General features: G+C 39.3%; 1 long non-coding RNA gene across 5 annotated transcripts; it reads left to right on the top strand.

Annotated features, from left to right (window-relative positions):
* Positions 1–241: 241 nt before the first annotated feature.
* Gm32764 lies at positions 242–23,699 on the top strand. 5 transcript variants are annotated; one of them, XR_875112.2, is made up of 6 exons: positions 242–382; positions 4,046–4,162; positions 4,473–4,591; positions 14,785–14,954; positions 22,073–22,218; positions 23,575–23,699. It is a non-coding gene; the product is annotated as a predicted gene, 32764 (long non-coding RNA). The 5 variants fall into 5 exon arrangements; XR_875111.1 differs by lacking the exon at positions 242–382 and adding an exon at positions 2,745–3,057; XR_875109.2 differs by lacking the exon at positions 242–382 and adding an exon at positions 3,253–3,363.
* The last annotated feature ends 512 nt before the right edge of the window (positions 23,700–24,211 follow it).

Here is a 24,211-nt window from a genome sequence, read left to right as displayed (position 1 = left end):
AGCAGGTGGTTTTCTTGCCTGAAAGCTATTGCTGCCATAGCTCTGCTTGTCAAGGGTGCTGATGAGCTCACTCTGGGACAGCAAATAACTGTAGTGGCACCCCACACTCTTGAAAGCATTATCTGACAGCCCCCTGATCAATGGATGACCAACACTTGTATGGCACATTATCAGAGCCTTTTGTTGACTGAATGAATGACCTTTGCTCGCCCTGCTGTCCTCAATCCCGCTACCTTACTGCCTGAGAATGATGACTCTTCACCTACTCATCACTGCGCTGACATCCTGGCAGAAGAAACTGGTACCTGAAATGATCTGAAGGATCAGCCTTGGTCTGGGAGTCTGAGTTGTTACATGGATGGCAGTAACTTCCTGGTTGAAGGTAAGTGGAAGGGCGGGGGCAACAGTGTTGGACAGAAAGCAAGTGATTTAGGCCAGCAGCCTCCCTGAAGGGATGTCGGACCAGAAACCCGAACTTGTGGCTTTGATACAAGCTCTACGAATGGCAAAGGGGAAGTCTATCAACATTTACACTGACAGCAGGTATGCTTTTGCTATTGCACAGAGCAATATACAGACAAAGAGGGCTGTTGACATCTGCAGAGAAAGATCTAAGATGCTGTGGCTAAAGGGAATCAAATGGTAGACCTAACTGCCAAGCAGGCAGCCCAAGGAGCAATGATCCTGGCAGTCAAGGAGCCTAAAGATTATTATGATGTCACAGAGACCAGCTTTAGATAAACCCCTGAAGACTATCAAGTTATGGACAAATTAGGACTGGTAAAGGAAACCCTGTATAGGGTAGTAGAAACAGAAGAAAGAAAACAAGTTCTCCCACGGGAAGAAGGATACAAGTATGTTACCAACTTCCATTAGTTGACCTGAAAGACCCACAACATGAGGACTCCCCCCACATTCTGACTCAGGAGATGTGACACCCCAAATCACTCATGAGAAACGGTCGTGTGCAAACTGCAAGAGGACTTATTTTTTAAGAGTGCTCTTGGGCCCACAGTCATACACCACTCAGGGGTAGAGGACCTTGGTGCCCCGAGTAGCTGGGTAAGGGAGTATTTAAAGGAAGAAACAACAACTCAAGTAGGTGGGGAGGATGTTGTTGGAAAATACCAAAAACCAGTTAAGAATCACAAGGAAGTGCAAAGTCACAAGAGTCACAAGGAATACCTGGTAATTGTGCAAGTTATTTTTCAAGACAGTTTCTAAGAGTCCCTAACAATAGCACATTTGCACAGAGAGTTTCAGCAATGGTCAGGGTAGGTCAGGGTGACTTTCTTTGAATGAACACTCCCTGAACCCAGAAAGCGGGTGGGTGGAGGAATGTCACTATCTGTTTTATGATTAGCATGCCTCGGAGCATTGAGTCACAAAGGTCACATTCTCAAGCCTGGGCCGAAAGGCCTAGAATTTTGCTTTTACGTTATACTTTTTCATTCCCCACTTCTACTTGTTAGTAGTTTTCATCTTAGAATTAGACACTATCTTCTCACTGACACACTTGACCTTTAGGTCATGGTACTGTTGTCTCAAAACTAAAAGCACTAATTCTTGTTCTAATAAAGGTGACTTGCCTATTTAACACACATGGACCTATAATTAAAAGCAGAAGCAAAATCAAAATAGGTCCCATAAGGGTAGAAAGTAGAATGGTCAAGAGTACAAGTTAAGGGCCTTTCCACCAAGTGTCAAGGTTTTCTGCATGGTGGCATCTACATTAGATAAAGTAGACTGAATCTCTAACTTGGAAGAGATGTGGGGCTTGCAGGTCTCCTTCTCTTGAGTAGGCCTTCTGGAACTGCTTCCACACTAGCCGTCTTACCAATTTGAACGCCTTGAGCCTAGAGAACAAAGGCTGGGAAAGCATGTCAGCACTATGTGCAGAGGCTATTTTTACCAGTGGAGGGGGCCAGTCCAAACTGTCCAGGGGTGTTTCTAATGCTGAAGAGCACAAAAGGTAGAAGAGCTATCCAATCATTAGTGCTAGTCTCCACTGTCAGTTTGGTAAGGGTCTCTTAATGGTTCTATTCATCCTCTCTACCTGTCCTGAGCTTTGGGGCCTATATACACAATGTAACTTCCAATCAATCCCCAATATCTTGGCCAGTCCCTGACTTACCTGGGCAACAAAGGCAGGTCCATTATTGGACCCTATTACCTTAGGTATCCCAAACATTGGGAAGATTTCTTCTAGGATCTTCTTGGCCATCACATGGGCTGTGTCAGTCCTGGTAGGAAAAACTTCTACCCACCTTGAAAAGCTGTCTATAAACACTAAGTACTTGTTGCCATATCTAGCTGGCTTAATTTCTGTAAAATCTACTTCCCAGTAAGCCCCCAGCCAGTTGCCCCTGAGCCTCTTCTCAGGAGTATACACGAAGTGTCCTGTATTAGTCATAGCACAGGCCTTGCAGCTTTTGACTATTTCTTCTGCCAAGTCAGAGAGTCTTATAACATAGTAGTCAGAGGACCTAACCACACCTTTTAATTTCTTGGCCCCCAACTGGGTCAAGTAATGTAAGTTGGTAACATACTTGCGTCCTTCTTCCCATGGGAGGACTAGTTTTCCTTTTTCTGTTTCTACTAACACATACAGGGTTTCCTTTACCAGTCCTAATTTGTCCATAACTTGATAGTCCTCAGAGGTGTATCTAAAGCTGGTCTCTGTGACATCATAATAATCTTTAGGCGCCTTGACTGCCAGGATCATTGCTCCTTAGGCTGCCTGCTTGGCGGTTAGATCTGCCATCTGATTCCCTTTAGCCACAGCATCTTAAGTCTTTCTCTGCAAATGTCAACAGCCCTTTTTTGTCTATATATTGCTCCATGCAGTGGCAAAAGCATACCTGCTGTCAGTGTAAATGTTGATAGACTTCCCGTTTGCCATTCATAGAGCTTGTATCAAAGCCACAAGTTCAGTTTTCTGGGCTGAAGTTTCTTCAGGGAGGCTGCTAGCCCAGATCACTTGCTTCCTGTCCACCACTGCTGCCCCCACCTTCCACTTACCTTCAACCAGGAAGTTAGTGCATCCATGTACAGAATGTAAGTGCAGTGATTGAGGAGGTGAACAGTCATCAGTCTTAGGCAGTAGGGTAGCAGTATTGAGGCCAGCAGGGGGAGCGAAGGTCACTCGTTCAGTCAACAAAAAGCTCTGCTAATCCTATGAGCATTTGTATCCATTGGTCGGGGGGGCTGTCGGATAATGCTTTCAAGAGTGTGGGGTGTCACTACAGTTATTTGCTGTCCCAGAGTGAGCTTATCAGCATCCTTGACAAGTAGAGCTATGGCAGCAACAGCTTTCAGGCAAGAAATCCACCCACTGGCAACAGGATCTAACTTCTTGGATAGGTAAGCCACTGGCCTTTTTCAAGGTCCCAAAATCTGAGTAAGGACTCCTTTGTTGACTCCTGCTCTCTCTTCCACATAAAGAGTGAAAGGCTTGGATAGGTCAGGCAAGGCCAAGGCTAGCCATCAGTAGGGCCTTTTGAATTTCTTCAAAGGCTCTCTGGTGATCTGGGGTCCACACAAACACCTTTCCTTCCTTGGCTAGGGGGTATAACGGGGCAGCTAAAGTAAAAACAAAAAAACAAAACAAAACAAAAAAAAAAAAACAACAACAACAAAAAAAAACAGGTATCCAGAGCCTGCAGAAGCCAGTGGTGTCCAAAAATTCTCTTACTTGCCTTGGTGTAGTTGGGGTGGGAATCCGAGTTACAGTATTTTTTCTGGCTTCCTTTAGCCACCGCTTCCCATCTCAAAGGGTATATCCTAAATATATAACTTCAGTCTGACACAGCTGATCCTTTTTATCTGAGACTCGGTACTCCAACTCACGTAATTCTGTTAAGCACATTGGTCTTCTGTTGCCCAGGTTTCCTGTCTAGGTCCTGTTTTTTCTTTCTTTTCTACCACTGTGGCCAAGATTCTAGTCAAATTTTTCTCTTTTCTATGATCCCTCCTGTCTTCTCTTTCTTCTGCCTCACACCTCTCTCTTTCTCTTGTAATATGCCTTCTCTGCCTCTTTCACTAGATCACGTAGCTGGCTCCCTCTTGTAATACACCTTCCAATCTCTGAAGTTTGTTTCTGATATCCGGAGCCGACTGCCTTATGAAGGCCAGGGCCACTGAGGCCTTCTGAGATTCTGAGGTAAGATCAAAGGGAATGAACCACCTGAAGGCTTCCATAAGACTTTCAAGAAACACTGAGGGTGGTTCGGTTGGCCCCTGGATTACCTCTCTTACCTTAGCCAAATTAGTGGGCCATTTTGAGGTGCATTGGAGTCCAGAGGCTGGTGATAAGATTTTTAAGCTCTCCCTACCTTCAGCCATGTTGTAGTCCCAACCAGGATGAGTCAAAGGGAATCCCATGTCGATCTCATTTTATAGCTGTGTAGGCCACCCATCGGCTCCTGGGATAGTTTTTCTAGCCTGTAACAGAATTCTCTCTCTATCCTCAGTTGTGAAGAGCATCTGCAGCAGCTGCTGACAATCATCCCAAATAGGCTGATGAGTCCATCAGGAATCTGCTCTGCGGCTCCATGTAACCTCAGCGGTCTGCCTCCCGCTGACCGGACAGGTTCGTGGTTCTCCCCCCGGAGGCTGGGGTTGAGGCTGTGGATAAGGGGGAGGTAGTGAACTAGGCTTCATTGATTTTGGAGGAGACCATGGATTTATCTGGTGGCTCCGATTCAGGAGAAACCTTCAATTTCTCTTGTAACACGAGAGTACAACCACAATTTAGGAAAGCAAAATCCAATTTTAACAGTGCAAGTAATCCATTCTCTTTAAAAATCAACACCAAAACATTACTGGCTACAAAGTTTGGCTGCCTGTTACGAGAGTACAACCACAATTTTGGGAAGCAAAACCCAATTTTAACAGTGCAAACAATCCATTCTCTTTAAAAATCAACACCAAAAACATTACTGGCTACAAAGTTTGGCTGCCTGTTTCTGCACAGAAATGCAAGAAGGTGAAGTCCCCAATACTTCAAAGAGACATTGCCCTAAATTCTATCTTTTATAAGTCTGGTTTCTAGGATAAGAATTACATAGAATATTACCCAATTCAGGCGTATCTTTAGAGACCTTTCTCCTTGGGTTGTCTTAATGCCGCATGTTGTATTTTTAAATTACTCCAACCCAGAGTTACAAGTTTTAAGCCAACTTTCTGTTACCAATGGTACAAATTTTTAATCATAACCAATAACTTATGAGCCAATAATATATAACCAAGACATATAAAACATATTTATACCTTTAAAACCATTCAGAAATGAAATGGCTGCATACATTTGCTTATTTAAACCAAACAAAATTCTTAATTTTTTCTGCTATAGTTTCACCTTGTTACCTGATGAATTTAATAATCAAAAGCACAGAGATTTTTTTGTAGGAAAAAACAGCCATCAGTTTCCTTACCATAGAACTTGAGAAGCTGCTGGTCCATTTAAGAGCAGTGTTTACAATCAGCTCCTAGCAAGCCTTCTCCAGCCACACTAAACTCCTAAGTACAGGTGCAGGTTTCCAAAGTCCAATTGTTAATGTCTATTTATTTTTTATTTTTCTCTTTTAAGAAATTATCTCCAGATAGTCGGAGAGTACTGCTTTTCTCAAACCCGTTCTCTTATGTGTAAACTATCTCTAGTCAGGGTATAAAGCACCTATGAGAATTACCTTCACTTCTCTAGATTGACACATAGCTCTAAACACATACACAAAAACACACAAAACAGAAACCAACAGATCCAGACACACACGATCCTTTCTTTTCCTCCACAAGCAGGCAAAAGAATCAGACGATTTCCAAGGGGGAAGCATCCGCTTCAACAACAGAACTCAGTCCCTCTGACCGATCTCCGGAGACTAACAGGCATCCCTCCCTGGCTCTCCACACTTTCCAGGGCATCCCCCAGGGCAGCAGCCCGTGGACCTCCTAGCACATCTGCTGACCACAGTCCTCTGGTCCTTACGGCCCAAAAGGACACCTGCAAATACAAAGCGCTTACATTTCAGAAAATCCCATCTTCTACAAATACTGCCCTCTGCTTCCACCGGAATGACCAAAACTAGAGAAACCAAACTCAGGTGGACCCAAACAAACTCAGATGGATCAGAATCCAAAACTCAAGCTGATCAGTATCTAAACTCAGGCTGATCCAAACTCAGACTGTGCCAAGCTTCAGAAACAAAGGACGAGACACAGACAAACAAACCAATACAAGCATGTGTTCATTTCAGAAAACAGAAATCAGACACACAGAACAGAGACACTGGCCGGCATGCACACATTCCAAAGAGGATCCCCATACCTCTAAGTTGGTTCTCAGGTGTGTGGGGTGGTCGCAATTCCCGGCCAATGCACCAAATAAAAGACCCACAACGTCTTTCCAACAAATCCCTCCCCACCCCCTTGAGTTGTGGTTTCTTCCTTTAAATACCCCCTTATCCAGCTACTCGGGGTGCTACAGTCCTCTACCCCTGCGTGGTATATAACTGTGGGCCCCAGAGCGCTCTTGGAATAAAAATGCCTCTTGCAGTTTGCATCAAGGCTGGTTCTCGTGAGTGATTTGGGGTGTCGCCTCTCCTGAGTCAGAACATGGGGGAGTCCTCACATTGTGGGTCTTTCAGATTTAACTAATCAATTTACTTATGTTGAACCATCCCTCTATCCCTAGGATGAGGCCTACTTGTTCATAGTGGATGATTGTTTTAATGTGTGGCTTCCATTTTCTAGAAAGTTATTGAGTAGTTTTTCATCAATATTCATAAGGGAAATTGATCTGAAGTTCTCTTTCTTTATTGGGTTTTTGTGTGCTTTTGGTAATTGTGGCTTTATAGAAAGAATTGGGAAGTGTTCCTTCTGTTTCTATTTTTACAATAGTTTGAGGAATATTGGTTTTAGGACTTCTTTGAAGGTCTGATAGATTTCTCCACTATCTTGTCCTGTGGATTTTTTTGTTTGTGAGATTTTTAAAGACTGTTCTCTTTCCTTGTGGATTATGGGACTGTTTCGATAGTTTATTTGATCCTGATTTAAATTTGGTAGCTGGTATCTGTCTAGAAAAATCACCCATTTCATCTAGATTTTCCAGTTTTGTTGAATATAGGCTTTTGTAATATGATCTGATGATTTTTTAAAAATTTCTTTAGTTTCTGTTAATATGATTCCCTTTTCATTTCTGATTTTATTAATTTGGATACTGTCTTTGTGTCCTCTGATGAGTCTAGGTAAGGGTTTATCTATTTTTTGATTTTTCTCAAAGAACCAGCTCCTGTTTTTGTTTGTTTGTTTTTTGTTTTGTATATATATATTTTTTTCTTTTACTGTTTTTAATATTTTTTCTTTGTTTTGTGCATTTATTGTTTTGACTATTATGTGATAGGAGGAATTTCCTTTCTAGCCCAATGTATGTGGAGTTCTGTGTGCTTCTTGTATGTTTATAGTCATGTCGTTCTTTAGGTTAGGGAAGTTTTCTTCTATAATTTTGTTGAAGACATTTGCTGGTCCTTTGAGTTGGGAATCTTTGCTCTCTTCTGTGCCTATTATCCTTTGGTTTGGTCTTTTCATTTTGTCCTGGATTTCCTGGATGTTTTTTGCATTTTGCATTTTCTCTGACTGTTGTGTTACTTGTTCTCTGTGGTATCTTCTGCACCTGAGATTCTTCTTTCTCTTTTATTCTCTTGGTGATGATTTCATTTATGACTCCTGATCTCTTTCCTAGGTTTTCTATCTCTATGGTTGTCTCCATTTTTTATTTCATTATTGTTTCTATTTTCACATTCAGGCCCTGGTTTTGTTCAATTCTTTCAACCTATTTAGTTGTGTTTTTCTTTATTTCTTTTAGGAACTTATGTGTTTCCTCTTTAAAACTTGTGTTTACCAGTGTTCGCCTGTATTTCTTTAAGGGAGTTGTTTATATCCTCCTTAAATTCCTCTATCATCATCATGAGATATGATTTTAAATCAGAATCTTGCTTTGCTGGTGTGTTGGGGTATGCAGGGATTGCTATGGTGGATGAACTGGGTTCTGATGATGCTGAGTAGCCTTGGTTTCTGCTGCTTATATTCTTGCCCTTGCTTCTTGCCATCTGACTATATCTGGTGTTAGCTAGTCTTACTGTCTCTGACTGGAGCTTTTCCCTCTTGTTAGCCTATGTTCTTTGGTGTGTCAGCACTCCTAGAACACAGCTCTCTCTAGGTGGTTTTGGGGTGCAGATAGTTGTGGCATAGTGTCAGCTATGCGGCACAGATGGAAACTGGAAGGACTGTGTCCTTGGCTACTCTTTAGTTCCTGGATCCTGTGGGCTCCAGGTGAATCCCACTTGACCTGATATGGGGGCCATAGTGATGGTCTCACCTGTGGTATTAGGTGTTTTATCATTCCTGGGAGGCCAGCTCTCTCCGCGAGGGATTGGGGTGTAGATGTGCTGTACACTATTTTACATAGCTAATTTATGGAAACAAGTTGTATATATGTCAACAAAACTAATAAAAAAGGTGCTATAGATATACACCATGGACTTTCTTAAGCTATAAAGAATAATCAAAATGTATTATTTTTCCAGAAAATTAAGAGTTGGACTTAAGCTTATTAACCTAAATTTCAAAAAAAAAAAACCCTAAATATCTTATATATTTTCTTACCTATTGTTACTAGATTTTACACAAATATATAAGATCATATATATATGTGTGTATATGTATATATACAAATATATATAAAATCATGTATATATGTATATGTATATATATATGCATGTATATATATGTATATATATGCATGTATATATATGTATATATATACACATATATGACATGAAAGTAGAAGTGAAATTTTTTAACAGGACAAAGAAGAGTAAACAGAAGGGAAAAATACCTAAGAAGTTAGAGGACTGTCAGTGTGGGTATACATGATATATTGTATGAAGATGTAACTCAGCGCTGTGAACAATGAAAAAATGCCAATGTATAAAATAAAAACATTTTTAATATAAAAAGTAAAACTTTCCAAGTTGTGTAACCACATATTAAAATAATGAAATGCAGAGGAAAGATGTATTTGAAAATTAAATATTTTAAAAATATTAAAACACTTTTCACATTTGAAAGTTATCATGAAAGGAAAATACGCAATAAGAAGGAAATAATATCTATGTAACAACTAATCAGCTAAAAAAAGCAGGCTTATTGATAAGTATTTTCATGGAAGGTAATAAATACAAAATTTAATAACAACAGTGGTGTAGATTTTCTCAAACACTTAAGCAGTACCTTCCTAGATGATAATTTTCAAACAAAAAGAAATTAAGTAGTTTAAAATGTGTAATTTTTATACATCTGGGTTCCTGACTTATCATGGCTTGAGAATTTTCAAGCTTTTAATAGTGTGAAGCAATACTAATTGTGAAAAGTCTGTACTTTAAATTTCTTTGATTATTATAGCAATATGTGCCCTAATACTCTCTAGTAATGTAGGACATAAACAACAGCTCTGTCATGAGGGTAAAAACAGAAAGTTGGTAAGGGAGACATGATGGGAGTCCTGGTTGAAGAGGAGGGAGATAGATATGATCAAACTGTGTTGGATACATGTATGCAAATTTTAAGGAACAAATAAAACTACTATTTTTAAAAGATACAAAGTGTATACTGCTGTACCAGTGTGAGTTTGTTTTGTTTTTATTGACAAACATCCAATAAATTATACCAAATATTCAGGATTTTATTGTAAGTAGATTTTTTATTTGATAATTCCATCAAGTGAAGAGAATGAGAGTGTTCTGACCAAGTTCAAGGTAGGCAAGGCTAACCTATCATGCTCCATGGGTCAGGTGCATTAAGCACATATTTGTTTCTAATGTATTTAGAGATGTATCCCTAACATAATCCAAGAAGCATCTGCATTCGCATTTAAACGAGTATATGATGAAAGCATTCACTCATTGCAGTGTTGAACACTTTATCTATACAACAAATTAAAATAATGAGAACTGCTTATTTTGTAACATTGAAGTCTAGGGCAAAACTCTTCATATGATTAGAACTAAATAAAAAAGAATAATGAAAAACACAACAAAAATGATGGTGTTTGTGTATGGAGATGAATGTGTTTATTTCTTCTATATCTTTCTATATTTCCACAGTTTCCATTACTTTTATACAAAATCCATCATCCTAAACATCCTAAAAACAGAGCAATAAGTAGAAATGAATCATAACCTCCTACTACCTGAGGTTGTCTGTTCCCATTCTTTCTGCTGGCCCTCAGGGATTTTAGTCCTTTTCCCTCACGCAATACCTGATCATGTTCTCCTCTCTGCCCTCCCTCCCTCCCTTCCCCCTTGCTGAATCCCATTCCCCTTTCAAGGTCTCTTCTTCCCACATTGTGGTTGCTTTCTTCTCCCTCCCAAGTAGGACTGAGGCATCCTCACTTGGGCCCTTTAGCTTGTTGACTTTTTTGAGTTCTGTGGGCTGTACCTTGGGTAATTAACACTTTTTCTTTTTAGCTAATAGTCACTTATTAATAGGTACATACCATGCATGTCCTTTTGGGTCTGAGTTACCTCACTTGGGATATTTTCTACTTCCATCTTTTTGACTGCAAAAGTCAGGATGTCCTAGTTCTTAATAGCTGAGTAGTATTCCATTATGTAAATGAACCACATTTTCTGTATCCATGCTTCTGTCTTGGGATATCTGGGTTGTTTCGAGCTTCTGGCTTTCACAAACAAGGCCACTATGAACATAGTGGAACATGTGCTCCTGTGGCATTGTGGAGCATCTTTTGGGTATATTTCCAAGAGTGATATTGCTGAGTCTTCAGGTAGATCTATTTCCAATTTTCTGAGGAACTTCCAGATTGATTTCCAGAGTGGTTGTACCAGTTTTCAATTCTGCCAGCAATGCAGGAGTGTTCCTCTTTCTCCACATCCTCACCAATAAGTGCTGTCACCTGAGGTTTTGATTTTAGTCATTCTGATTGGTGTAAGGTAGACTCTCAGGGTCGTTTTGATTTGCATTTCTCTGACCACTAAGGACTTTGGAGGACCATCCAAAATGTACCATAGACCTGGGAGGTGAGAGACTCTCAGGACTCAAAGAGAGAGGCCTTGGATAAAATGCCCTACATTGGGATGAAGGAACTTGTAGAGCCCACCTCCAGCAGAAAGATAGTGAGATCAAGTGAGGGATGAGGTTGCCATCCACACTCAATCTCTGACTTATAATTGTTTCTGTATGAAAGAACTGCAGGGATGGAAATGGAGAGAACCCTGAGGAGAAGAAGGTCCAGTGACAGGCCCAAAGTGGGATCCAGCTCAATGTGAGGCCCCAAGACCTGAAACTATTATTGAGGGTATGGAGTACTCATAAAAGGGGATCTCTCATAACTGCCCTCTGAAAGACCCAACAAGCACCTAAAAGAGTCAAATGCAGATATTTACACCCAACTTATGGAAAGATGATGCTGACCACTGTGGTTGACTTAGGGGAGAGCTGGAGAAAGCTGAGGAGGAGGGCAACCCTGTAGTAGAGCCAGCAGTCTTAATTAACTGGGACCCCTGAGATCCCTCAGATACTGGAACATGAACCAGGGAGCATACACCACCTGATTTAAGGCCTCCAACACATATACACCAGAGGGATGCTGGGTCTGTGTTTAGTCAGAGAAGATGCACCTAACCCTCAAGAGACTGGAGGCTGCAGGGAGTTTTGAGATCTGGTAGGATGGGACCTCTTAGTTTCTTTCTAGACTTCGCTTTTTTTGCAAGATTGTCTCATTCATACTTAGTTCAGGACTAATCTTTTGGGGCCATTCTCCTACCTACCAAGAAACATACAGCATACAGAATATTTCATAAATAGATGTGCTAAACATGAGAAACATGTGTACTTTTTAGTTTGAATGTAAGTTTTCATAACAAATGGAAGACTTTTGTTCACCTTATGTTCATTCACTCTTTTATAGTAATTTCCTGCCCATTTGGGGAAACTCTGTTTCCTTCTTCCACGTGTTCCTGGAAGAATAATACATTTGCCCTTTACATCAGACTCAGTATGCCTACTTCATGACCTTAGAAATAAGTTTACAATAAAAATATGACTCAGTCTGGCCCAAGTTCCTGCTTAAAATTTTACACAAGAATTTGAAAAAAAAAGAGTGGATTAATTTGAACCCATGAAAGACAGTAGAAGTTGTTTTACTTAAACATGTTTCTAGTCACAAAGAAAGGACACACATGAAAAAAAAAAAAACAAAAACAAAAACCTCAACCAACACCAGAAGTAGGGGTGACTTGTTCGCCAATGGGAAGGGCTGATACCATCTGAACCATGATATCCAGCTATACCTGAAGCTAGATAAGAACCTTTGCAGCTATACATATAAGCAAATTCCTGCTTTTCTTCAGTATTTGCCTTAATATTTCTGTCATTTCTTTCCATATCACTCATTGTTTATGATGTGCATAAATTAATTTGGTTACACTAACAATTCCTGCAACATGGCTATAGCTGCTAAGAACCTATAAACAGCTCCGATAGTTATTATAACCCAGTGGTTCAGAAAGTTGCCCCACTTTCCACTGTACACTAAGACCTCTCACTCTCTCTTTACCTTCACTTTTGTCCTATGGTCTGGTGACAGAATCTTTTTGGATTGACACTTCAAAGTATGTTAAATCTGATTTCCTATTTCAGCTTTACCCTATCCTAGTTTGTTTTCTGTTGCTGTAAGAAACACAGTAACCTAGAGCAACTTGGGAAGACAAGATGTCATTTTAACTTACACTTGGTAACAGTACAATATTGAGGAAAGTCAAGACAGAAACTCAATGCAGGAAACTAGAGGCAGGTACTGAAACAGAGATCATATAAGAATGTTTTTACTGGTTTAACCCTAAATGTAGCTCCTGAAATAAGTCTAGGCTATATTCTTTTCCTACTATTCCTGACTTCCCTGACAATCCCAAGACATGTAAATAAAAACTTTTTTCAAAACAACAATGACTGGGTTTTGTGGTAAATTAATTAATTAACGTATGCTCATTCTCGTTTGTTGTCATTTTTTTGGGTTTTAATTTTTGAGGTTTTTTAAACTAGTGTTAGTACCTCCTCTAAAGCTCACTAAGTAGTCAGTATTTTTCACAATTAATGAGAACTTTGCTAGAAATAGATAAGAAAGAATAAGATTTTACAGGGAGGTTGGTTGTTTAAATAACAATTTCCATCTGCTTTACATAAAGCACTCACCCATACCAAGAAGACTGCTGCATAATTCCTTCTTTAAGACTATGCACCTTGCAAGTTCTTGTTGGAATTTCAGCAATTGTTACCACAGGATATGGTTGTAGTTCAAGATCATCTTTGAAGAAATAATGAAGTCCAAATCCAATGTGACTGGTGGGCTTTCTAAACAAAATTAAGACATAGAAACATAGAGAAGAGGGACCATGTGAGAGCAGTAAAGATGCTTCTTGAACAGCTGAAATGAGATGCTCCGGAGGAACCAGCCTTTCTAGACCTTTGATTTCAGACATACAGCTTCTCACAGATGTAAGAAAACAAATTTTGTTTTCAAGTCATTCCTTTTCTAGTACTTTGTTATGGCATCTCCAGCTACCTCATACTTTCTCCAACCAATTATTACAAACTGCCATTCTTCATCAATGACTTCTGTGGTAATCAGTATCTTCCTGATTTGCTGTCTTCTTCCCTATTGATAGTCACAGAATTATCACTGCATTCTTTCTCTTTAGACAGAAATTAAAAGAATGAATCTGTGGTCTCAATAATAAGTAGAAAATAAAGCTAGTGGTTATGTGTACTCTTCCTCAATAGCCAATTATGAATACACCTATAATATTAATACCAGGGAGGCTAGGTAAGATGATTACAAATTTGTGTCCAACCTGGGATATATAGGGAGGTGTTGTCTCAAAAAACAAAACAAAACAAAAAACAAAAGGAAACAATAACCAGAGAGCCATCATCAATAACAGCCTTCTTCCTTTTTTTCCTTTTTTATTTCTTGAAAAAGTTTGTGCAAGAGATTGAGCTGGGTGAACAAGGATTGTGTCTATGTGTGTAGGAGTGGGGTGGTGATAATTTATGGTGGCTCAGAGAAAGTTCTGGTATTTGAGTAAACTATTTAGTATTATAACAGATGATGGTATCTGACTCTTGCTGGTCTGGTATAAAATATATTTTGAGGTTCTGAAAGTTCTATAGGAGAATATTTTAAATATAAAAGCATAGAATGAAATATTTCGATAAGAATTCTAAACTCATAAATGGCCAAGTTAATTGAACAAATACTGCTCAAAAGAAGAACACATGGGCAATAAAATATTTAAAAAGTGTCCACATCATTGTTCACCAGGGAAATAAATTAAAACTATACTAAGCTTCTGTTTTGCCCAAGAAAACAAATACCTTTAAGGATGTGGGGGGAAGAATGCAGATACAATGGTACTAAGAATGTAAACTTGTTAAGCCTTTATGGAAAACAGTAGGAATGGTTCTCAAGTAAACCACTAAACACAGAACAAGAATATCAATGTATATAGCAGGGTACATAAGTGAAGAAATCTAAAATTGCATATTGCAAGGACAAAACAACCATTTTTACTGTGGAACTATTATATTTATATTATCTTGATATGGAGCCTTCCAGGTTCCTATCAACATATGACAAGATAAATAAAATCTAGATAAACAAAATGTAGTTATAGCCTTCAGTAAAGAATAATAAAATATTGTCATTTGCAGGAAAATGGATAAAACTAAAGAACATTTCAAGTGAATCATGACATATAAAGATCATCACGTTTCAGGACTTCATCATCAGCCAGGAGGTGTAGCTGAGACCCAGACCTCTGCCCACATTCCCCAACAGAGGAGAGTTGGCCTCCAGTGAGAGCTCTTACCCCAAGATGCAGGTAAAAGCACCACCATATATCCCTGGTCTCTCAGAGACCAGTCTGTGTAGGAGAGCACATGGGCCACAGAAGCACCAGAGCTTCTTGGACAGGGTCCCTTAGGGCCTTCATCTTCAGACAGGAGGCAGAGCTGAGATTGAGATATCTGAGCATCTTCCCTGCAAGAGGAAAGCTTCCTGGCAGAGAGTACTCTGACCATTGGGACTTAAGAGAGAGTTGAACTCCCAGGAGTGCTGACAGAGGCTAACAGAATCACAGGAGGTACAAAGTCCAGCTAGAGACAGCTAGAATATCTAACACCAGAGATTACCAGATGGCAAAAGGGAAATGTAAGAATCTTACTACCAGACACCAAGACCACTCTGCATCATCAAGAACCAGTAATCCAACCACAGTGAGTGCTAGATACCCTAATACACCCAACAAGCAAGGTTCGGTTTTTAAAAAATAACTCATGATGCTGGGAGAAGATTTTAAGAGGTCATTAATAACTTAAAGAAATACAGGGGAACACTGCTAAACATGTAGAAGTCCTTAGGAGGAAGCACAAAAATCCTTTAAAGAATTACATGAAAACACTGCTAAACAGGTAGAAGACCTTAAAGAGGAAACACAAAAATCCCTTAAAAAACTACAGGAAAACACAACCAAACAAGTGATGGAATTGAACAAAACCATCGAAGATCTAAAAATGGAAGTAGAAAAAAAATAAAGAAAATCCAAAGGCATACAACTCTGGAGATAGAAATCCTAGGAAAGAAATCACAAATCGTAGATGTGAGTATCAGCAACAGAATACAAGAGATGGAAGACAGAATATCAGATGCAGAAAAGTCCATAGAAAACATGGACACAACAATCAAAGAAAATGCAAAATGCAAAAAGATCCTAACTCAAAACATCCATGAAATCCAGGACACAATGAGAAGACCAAACCTAAGGATAATAGGTATAGATGAGAATGATTTTCAACTTAAAAGGCCAGTAAATATCTTCAACAAAATTATAGAAGAAAACTTCTCTAACCTAAAGAAAGAGATGACCATGAACATACAAGAAGCCTACAGAACTCCAAATAGACTGAACCAGAAAAGAAATTCCTATTGACATATAATAATCAGGACAACAAATGCACTACATAAAGATAGAATATTAAAAGCAGTAAAGGAAAGAGGTCAGGTAACATATGAAGGCAGAATTACATTAGACTTTTCATCAGAGACTATGAAAGCCAGAATATCCTGGACAGAGGTTTTACAGACCCTAAGAGAACACAAATGGCAGCCCAGGCTACTAAAGCCAGCAAAATTCTCAATAACCATAGATGGAGAAAACAAAGTATTCCATGACAAAACCAAATTCAAACAATATATTTCCACAAATCCAGGCCATCAAAGATAAAAAAGGGAAAATTACAACACAAAGAGAGAAATTCTGCCCTAGAAAAAGTAAGAAAGTAATTCTTCAACAAACCTAAAGGAAGATAGCCCCAAGAACAGAATCCCAACTCTAACAACAAAAATAGCAGGAAGCAACAATTTCTTTTCCTTAATATCTCTTGATATCAATGGATTCAATTCCACAATAAAAAGACAGGACTATATACTGTCTATATAAACAGGACCCAACATTTTGTTGTATACAGAAAACCTACCTCAGGGACAAAGACAGACACTACCACAGAGTAAAAGGCTGGAAAACAATTTCCCAAGCAAATGGTCCGAAAAAAAACAAGCTGGAGTAGCCATTCTAATATCGAATAAAACCGACTTTCAACACACAGTTAGCAAAAAAGACAAGGAGGGGCACTTCACACTCACAAAAGTAATATCTTCTAAGATGAACTCTCAATTCTGAATATCTATGCTCCAAATGCAAGGGCATCCACATTTATTATGTAAGCTCTAGTAAAGCTCAAAGCACATATTATACCTCGCACAATAATAGGGGTAGACTTCAATACCCTACTCTCGTCAATGGACAGATCCTGGAAACAGAAATGAAACAAAGAAACATTGAAACTTAAAGAAGATATGAAACAAATGGATTTAACAGATATTTACAGAACATTTTATCCTAAAACAAAAGGATATATCTTCTTTTCAGCACCTCATGGTACCTTCTCCAAAATTGACCATATAATTGGTCACAAAACAGGCATCAACAGATACAAAAATATTGATGTTATCCCATGCACCTATCAGATCACCATGGACTAAGTCTAATCTTAAATAACAAAAATAATAGAAAACCAACATTCACGTGGTAGCTGAACAACAGTCTACTGAATGACAACTTGGTCAAGGAAGAAATAAATAAAGAAATTAAAGATGTTTTAAGAGTATAATGAACATGAAGCCACAACATAACCAAACTTGTGGTACACAGTGTAAGCAGTGTTAAGAGGAAAACTCATAGCTCTGAGTGCTACTGAAAAGAAACTAGAGAGAGCGTACACTAGCGGCTTGACATCACATCTGTAAACTCTGCAAGAAAAGTAAGCAAATTCACCCAAGAGGAGTAGACAGCAGGAAATAATCAAAGGCAGAGCTGAAATCAACCAAGTGGAAACAAAAAGAACTATACAAAGAATCAACCAAACCAGGAGCTGTTTTCTGAGAAAATCAACTTGATAGAAAAACCCTTAGCCAGAGCACAGGGACAGTATCCTAATTAAAATTAGACATGACAGCAGAACCTGAGGAAATCCAAAACATCATCAGATCCTACTACATCATCAGATCCTACTACAAAAGGCTATACTCAACAAAACTGGAAAACCTGGGTGAAATGAACAATTATCTAGACAGATAACAGGTACCAAAGTTAAAACAGGATCATATTAATGATTAAAACAGTCTCATTTACCCTAAAGAAACAGAAACAGTCACTAATAGTCTCCCAACCAAAAAAAGCCCATAACCAGATGGGCTTAGTGCAGAGTTCCAGACCTTAACTATTCCACAAAATAGAAACAGAAGGTACTCTACGCAATTCATTCTATGAAGCCACAATTATTCTGATACCTAAACGACATAAAGACCCAACAAGGAAAGAGAACTTCAGGACGATTTCCCTTGTGAATATCAATGCAAAAATACTCAATAATATTCTCGCAAAATGGATCAAGGAACACATCAAACGATCATCCTTCATGATCAAGCAGGCTTCATCTCAGGGATGCAGGCATGGTTTAATATATGGAAATCCATCAACGTGATCTACTATATAAACAAACTCAAAGACAAAATCACATGATCATCTCCTTAGATGCTGAGAAAGCATTGGACAAAATTCAACATCTATTTATGATAAAAATCTTGGAAAGATCAGGAATTCAAAGCCCGTACTTAATATAAGTGACATACTGCAAACCAGTAGCCAACATCAAACTAAATGGAGAGAAATTGAAAACAATCCCATAAAAATCAGGGACTAGAAAAGTCTTCCCACTTTCTTCCTTGAAGTCCTAGCCAGAGTAATTAGACAACAAAAGGAGATCAAGGGGATACAAATTGGAAAGGAAGAAGTCAAAATATCACTATTTGCAGATGATATGATAGTATATATAAGTGACCCTAAAAATTCGACCAGAGAACTCCTAAACCTGATAAACAGCTTCAGTGTAGTAGGTGGCTATAAAATTAACGCAAACAAATCAGTGGCCTTTCACTACACAAAGGATAAACAGGCTGAGAAAGAAATTAGGGAAACAATACCCTTCACAATAGTCACAAATAATATAAAATACCTTGGTGTGATTCTAACTAAGGAAGTGAAAGATCTGTATGTTAAGAACTTCAAGTCTCTGAAGAAAGAAATAGAACATTTCAGAAGATGGAGAGCTCTCCCATGCTCATGGATTGGCAGGATTAATATAGTAAAAATGGCTATCTTTCTGAAAGGAATCTACAGATTTGATGCAATCCCCATCAAAATTCAAACTCAATTCTTCACAGAGTTAGAAGGGGCAATTTGCAAATTCATCTGGAATAACAAAAAACCTAGGCTAGCAAAAACTATTTTCAATAATAAAAGAACCACTAGTGAAATCACCATGCCTGACCTAAAGCTGTACTACAGAGCAATTGTGATAAAAAAATGCATGGTACTGGTACAGCAACAGACAGGTAGATCAATGGAATAGAACTGAAGACCCAGAAATGAACTCATACAGCTATGATCACTTTATCTTTGACAAGGGAGCTAAAACCATCCAGTGGAAAAAAGACAGCATTTTCAACAAATGGTGCTGGTAACTGGCCGTTAGCATGTAGTAGAATGGGAATTGATCCATTCTTATCTCCTTGAACAAAGTTCAAGCCTAAGTGGATCAAGGAACTCTACATAAAAACAGAGACACTGAAATTCATAGACGAGAAAGTGGGGGAAAGCCTCAAAGATATGGGCATGGGGAAAAATTTCTAAACAGAACAGTAATGGCTTGTGCTGTAAGGTAGAGAATCAACAAATTCAACCTCATAAAATTGCAAAGCTTCTGTAAGGCAAAAGACACTGTCAATAAGACAAAAAGGCCACTGACAGATTGGGAAAGGATCTTCACCAATCCTAAATCTGATAGGGGACTAATATCCAATATATACAAAGAACTCAAGAAGCTGGACTCCAGAATATCAAATAACCCTATTTAAAAATGGGGAACAGTAGGGCAGTAGTGGCACATGCCTTTAATCCCAGCACTTGGGAGGCAGAGGCTGGTGGATTTCTGAGTTTGAGGCCAGCCTGATCTACAGAGTGAGTTCCAGGAGAGCCAGGGCGATGCAGAGAAACCCTGTCTTGGAAAAACAAAACAAAACAAAACAAAAAAGTGTGTGTGTGGGGGGGGTGGGGGACAGAGCTAAGCAAAGAATTCTCAACTGATGAATACCAAATGGCTGAGAAGTTCCTGAAAACGTGTTCAACATCCTTAATCATCAGGGAAATGCAAATCAAAACAACCCTGAGATCCCACCTTACACCAGTCAGAATGGCTAAGTTTAAAAATTCAGGTGACAGCAGATTACTGGCGAAGATGTGGAAAAAGAAGGACACTCCTCCATTGCTGGTAGGATTGCAAGCTGGTAGAAACACTTCAGGAATCATTCTGGCTGTTCCTCCGAAAATTGGACATAGTACTACTGGAAGATCCAGCATAACCTCTACTGGGCATATACCCAGAAGATGTTCCAACTGGTAATAAGGACACATGTTACACTATGTTCATAGCAGCCTTATTCATAGTAGCTAGAACCTGGAACAAATCCAGATTTCCCTAAACAGAGGAATGGATACAGAAAATGTGGTACATTTACACAATGGAGTACTACTCAGCTATTAAAAACAATGAATTTATGAAAATCTTGGGCAAATGGATGTATCTGGAGGATATCATCCTGAGCAAGGTAACCCAATTACAAAAGAACTCACATCATATGCACTCACTGAAAAGTGGATATTAACCTAGAAACTTAGAATACCCAAGATACAATTTGCAAAACACATGAAACTCAAGAAGAAGGAAGACCAAAATATGGATACTTCCTTCCTTCTTAGAATGGGGAACAAAATACCCATGGAAGGATGTATGGAGACAAAGTTTGGAGCTGATAGTGAAGGAAGCACCATCCAGAGACTGCCTCACCCAGTGATCCATCCCATAAACAACCACCAAACCCAGACACTATTGTATATATCAGCAAGATTTTGCTGACAGGGCCCTGATATAGCCATATCTTGTGAGGCTATGCCAGTGCCTGGCAAATACAGAAGTGGATGCTCACAGTCATCTATTGGATAGGATAGAGGGCCCTCACTCAATGAAGGAGCTAGGGAAAGTACCCAAGGAGCTGACAGGGTCTGCATCCCTATAGGAGGAACAACAATCTGAACTAACCAGTTCCCCCAGTACTTCTCTCTCTAGTTGCTTATGTAGCTTAGGATGGCCCAGTTGGCCATCAATGGGAGGAGAGGCATTTGGTCTTGCTAAGGTCATATGTCCCAGTACAGGGGAATGCCAGGTTCAGGAAGCAGGAGTGGGTTGGTTGGGGAGCAGGGCAGGGAGAGTCTATAGGGGACTTTCAGGGAGGAAAGAGGAAAGGGGATAGCTTCTGAAATGTAAATATAGAAAATAACTTATAAAAAAAAGGTCATCACAAGGTTTCTTATGCAGAATCTGGGTAAAAATAAATACATACACACACACAGAGAGAGAGAGAGAGAGAGAGAGAGAGAGGGAGAGAGAGAGAGAGAGAGAGAGAGAGAGAGAGAGAGAGAGAGAGAGAGAGAGAGAGAGAGAGAGAGAGAAAGAAACCAGAAGGGTTCTATTTATGGGGAGAATGGAGAATAGTAAGAAGTATATTGTCGTTTGTTCACAGGATGGTTTTGTCTCCTTTGTCAAAGATGAAATGACCATATGTGTGTGGGTTCATTTCTGGGTCTTCAATTCATTGATCTACCTGTCTGTCTCTGTACCAATATCACGTGTTTTGTTTCATTTTGTTTTTTATCCTGGGTTTTTTTGTTATTCCATATTACATTGAGAATTGCTCTTCCTATCACTGTGAAGAGTTGAGTTGGAATTTTGACGGGGATTGCATTGAATTTGTAGATTGTTTTGGTAAAATGGCTATTTTTACTACATTAATCCTGCCAATCCCTGAGCATCTTTCTATCTTCTGAGGTCTTCTTCACTTTTTCTCTTCAGATACTTGAAGTTCTTGCCATTCAGATACTTCACTTGTTTGTTTAGAGTCACACCAAGATATTTCATATTAACAACCCCATGGATCCAGCTGGATATGTAGCAGAGGCCTGCCTTATTTTGTATCACTGAGAGGGGAGCTCCTTAGTTCTGTGGACTCTCAATTACCCAGGGTAGGGGAATGCTGGGCACTGAGGCATGAATGGGTGAGCATCCTCATAGGGACGGGGGTTGGGGGGAGGCGATAGGGGGCTTGTGGAGGGGAAACTGGAAAGGGAGTAACATTTGAAATGTAAATAAATAAAATGTCAATAAGAAAATGAAAAAAGGAAAAAGATTAACTTGGTCATGTAGACCATTGTTTCTAGGCAAATGTCTTGTCTACCCAATTTCGGCTAATTATTGTGACTACATTTAGTCCTAGGGGGAGAATTCTGAAGAGAGCACAGAAGAGCACAGGAGGATGGATTAATGAGGCATGCTATAAATGGAGAGGAGGCCAGAAAAAAATGTGTGTTTCCCACTCTTCTTCAGAGTCATATAAGACCAGAAAATGGCTACCAGGTAAGGCTTGTGACTTCATTTGAGTCCTGAGAAATATATAGAGTGAGAGAAGGGACAGTACAAAATCTCTGAGATTAGAAAGTTAGGTTTCAGCGTCAGTGTGACAATGTGGCTGAGCCTGACAAAAATGGTGGCTGGACTAGGGCTTGTGTGATGGCCACAGATGTTAGAAATACAGGTTATTTAAGTCTAGTGTTCCTATATCAGCAAAGGCTGCCACATTATGTTGTCACACACACAAAGATCTTCATATTATCCACTCTGAAATGACTGATCTGATCCATTTTCTGTTGCTATAAGTGAATACCACAAACTAGTGAGTAGCCTATGAAGAATGTCAGTTTATTTAGCTTACAATTCTGGATGCTGGCAAGTTTAAAATCTTGCCATAACCTTTTCATTGTATGACAACACGGCAGACACATCTGGTAACAAAACAGAGCGAGCACATGCTAGCTTTGTTTCTCCATACTTTTAAAGCCATGAACAACAAGCAGTGTTGTTAACCCTTACGAACATACCTACTCCCAATTATTGTCAAAGGTGGTTCTACACTTAAATAATGTTAATATGAATATCATGAACTTTCAGGGCCTCTTTAAACCATAGCAGGAATGTATAGGAAGGTAAGAAATTAAAATGTTTCTGTTCTGCTGGCATTCCAAGGTAATGGGTTGAAAATGATGAAATGACTCATTTCAGGTCACACAGAAAGAGCCAGAGTATCAGTCATAATTTATAAATAAAAGCAATGTCAGAGCAGAAGGAAGTGAGCACATTTAATCCAGCAAGGCAATCTCACAACACAACAGCTTGCATGCTAGACCATTCAGCTGAAAGCTGAGTGGATCTGAACTCATCATGCTGCTGAAGTTTTCAGAAAGGACACAAATAGACTTTGCCTGTGGTTTCTGGAGGACTTGTTTCTCAACATAAACTAGAAAGAAACATTATTTGAAGATGAAAGGGAATACCAAGTCAGGTCACATTTGAGATAATACTGTATGTAGCCCAGTGGGCCCCTTTTGAAGGCAATCACAGTTGTTGAAACAGAGCTAAGCATTTTTAGAAAAATCCCAGTCACTTAGATATAAATGACACTGCCAAGATCAAAATTGAAAGAAAAAGTGGGAGGGGCATAGCCTAGCTTGGGATCTGGGTCTTAACAGCTGCTGAATCCTATTCACACAGCATACCAGAGTAATCCTCAGAGAGATTCCCAGTGAGAACCCATAGGTCTGCAGAGCTAAAGAGTTGCCTGTGATCTAGGCAAGAGTGTTCTAGTTCATTAATGTTTGCGGAGATTATCAGACAATGTTGAGAATGTGGTAGAAAGATTCTGTTTCTCCTTCACAGCATGGACAAGATTGTCTCTGAGGATGAAGGCCACTACTCAGGGGTCGAAGGAGCGTAATAATGAGTAAGAAAAAGGCCATTCCCTAATCTCTTTTTTCCCATGATTGAAATACAGGGATTGAAACAGGACCCTACAGGAGGACAACTCTTCACTTCACTTGTGAGGAAGAAAACACAAAAGCAAAGTGTATTTTCACCCAGGTAGTGTCCTGCCTGCACATCTGCCTTGGGCTTTTATTCTTTTCAGATTGCTGGGAGCAAACAGATGGCTGCAGAAGCCTGAATTTTAAATTTATTAATGGAAATTTGAACAGATGTTAGAAATCAAGATGGCTTGTAAATGCCACATTTATAGCCTTGCCTCCTTCATATCCATGAGAGATGTGTGTCATAAAAGGGTAGCTTTTGATCTTGGAGACAGCCTGGATCCAACATGGTGCTTCTGTGGCAAAATAGCGGAAATATTGGAAGAACAAAGGAAGAAAACACTAATCATCTGCCTGTATAAATGGTAAATGTTTGTTTGCTGAATGCTCAAATGTATCTGTAAAGAAACCATCAACCATCTGAGCAATTTTAAGTAGGTGAAATTGAAGCCTGGGTTTGGAGAAATATATGCAGACACCTAGTTCCTTGA

This window comes from Mus musculus, chromosome 15 (assembly GCF_000001635.26).
Source record: "Mus musculus strain C57BL/6J chromosome 15, GRCm38.p6 C57BL/6J".
NCBI classification, from domain to species: domain Eukaryota; kingdom Metazoa; phylum Chordata; class Mammalia; order Rodentia; family Muridae; genus Mus; species Mus musculus.
Note: the sequence above shows the minus strand (reverse complement) of the source record. Positions and strands in the feature narration are given on the sequence as shown.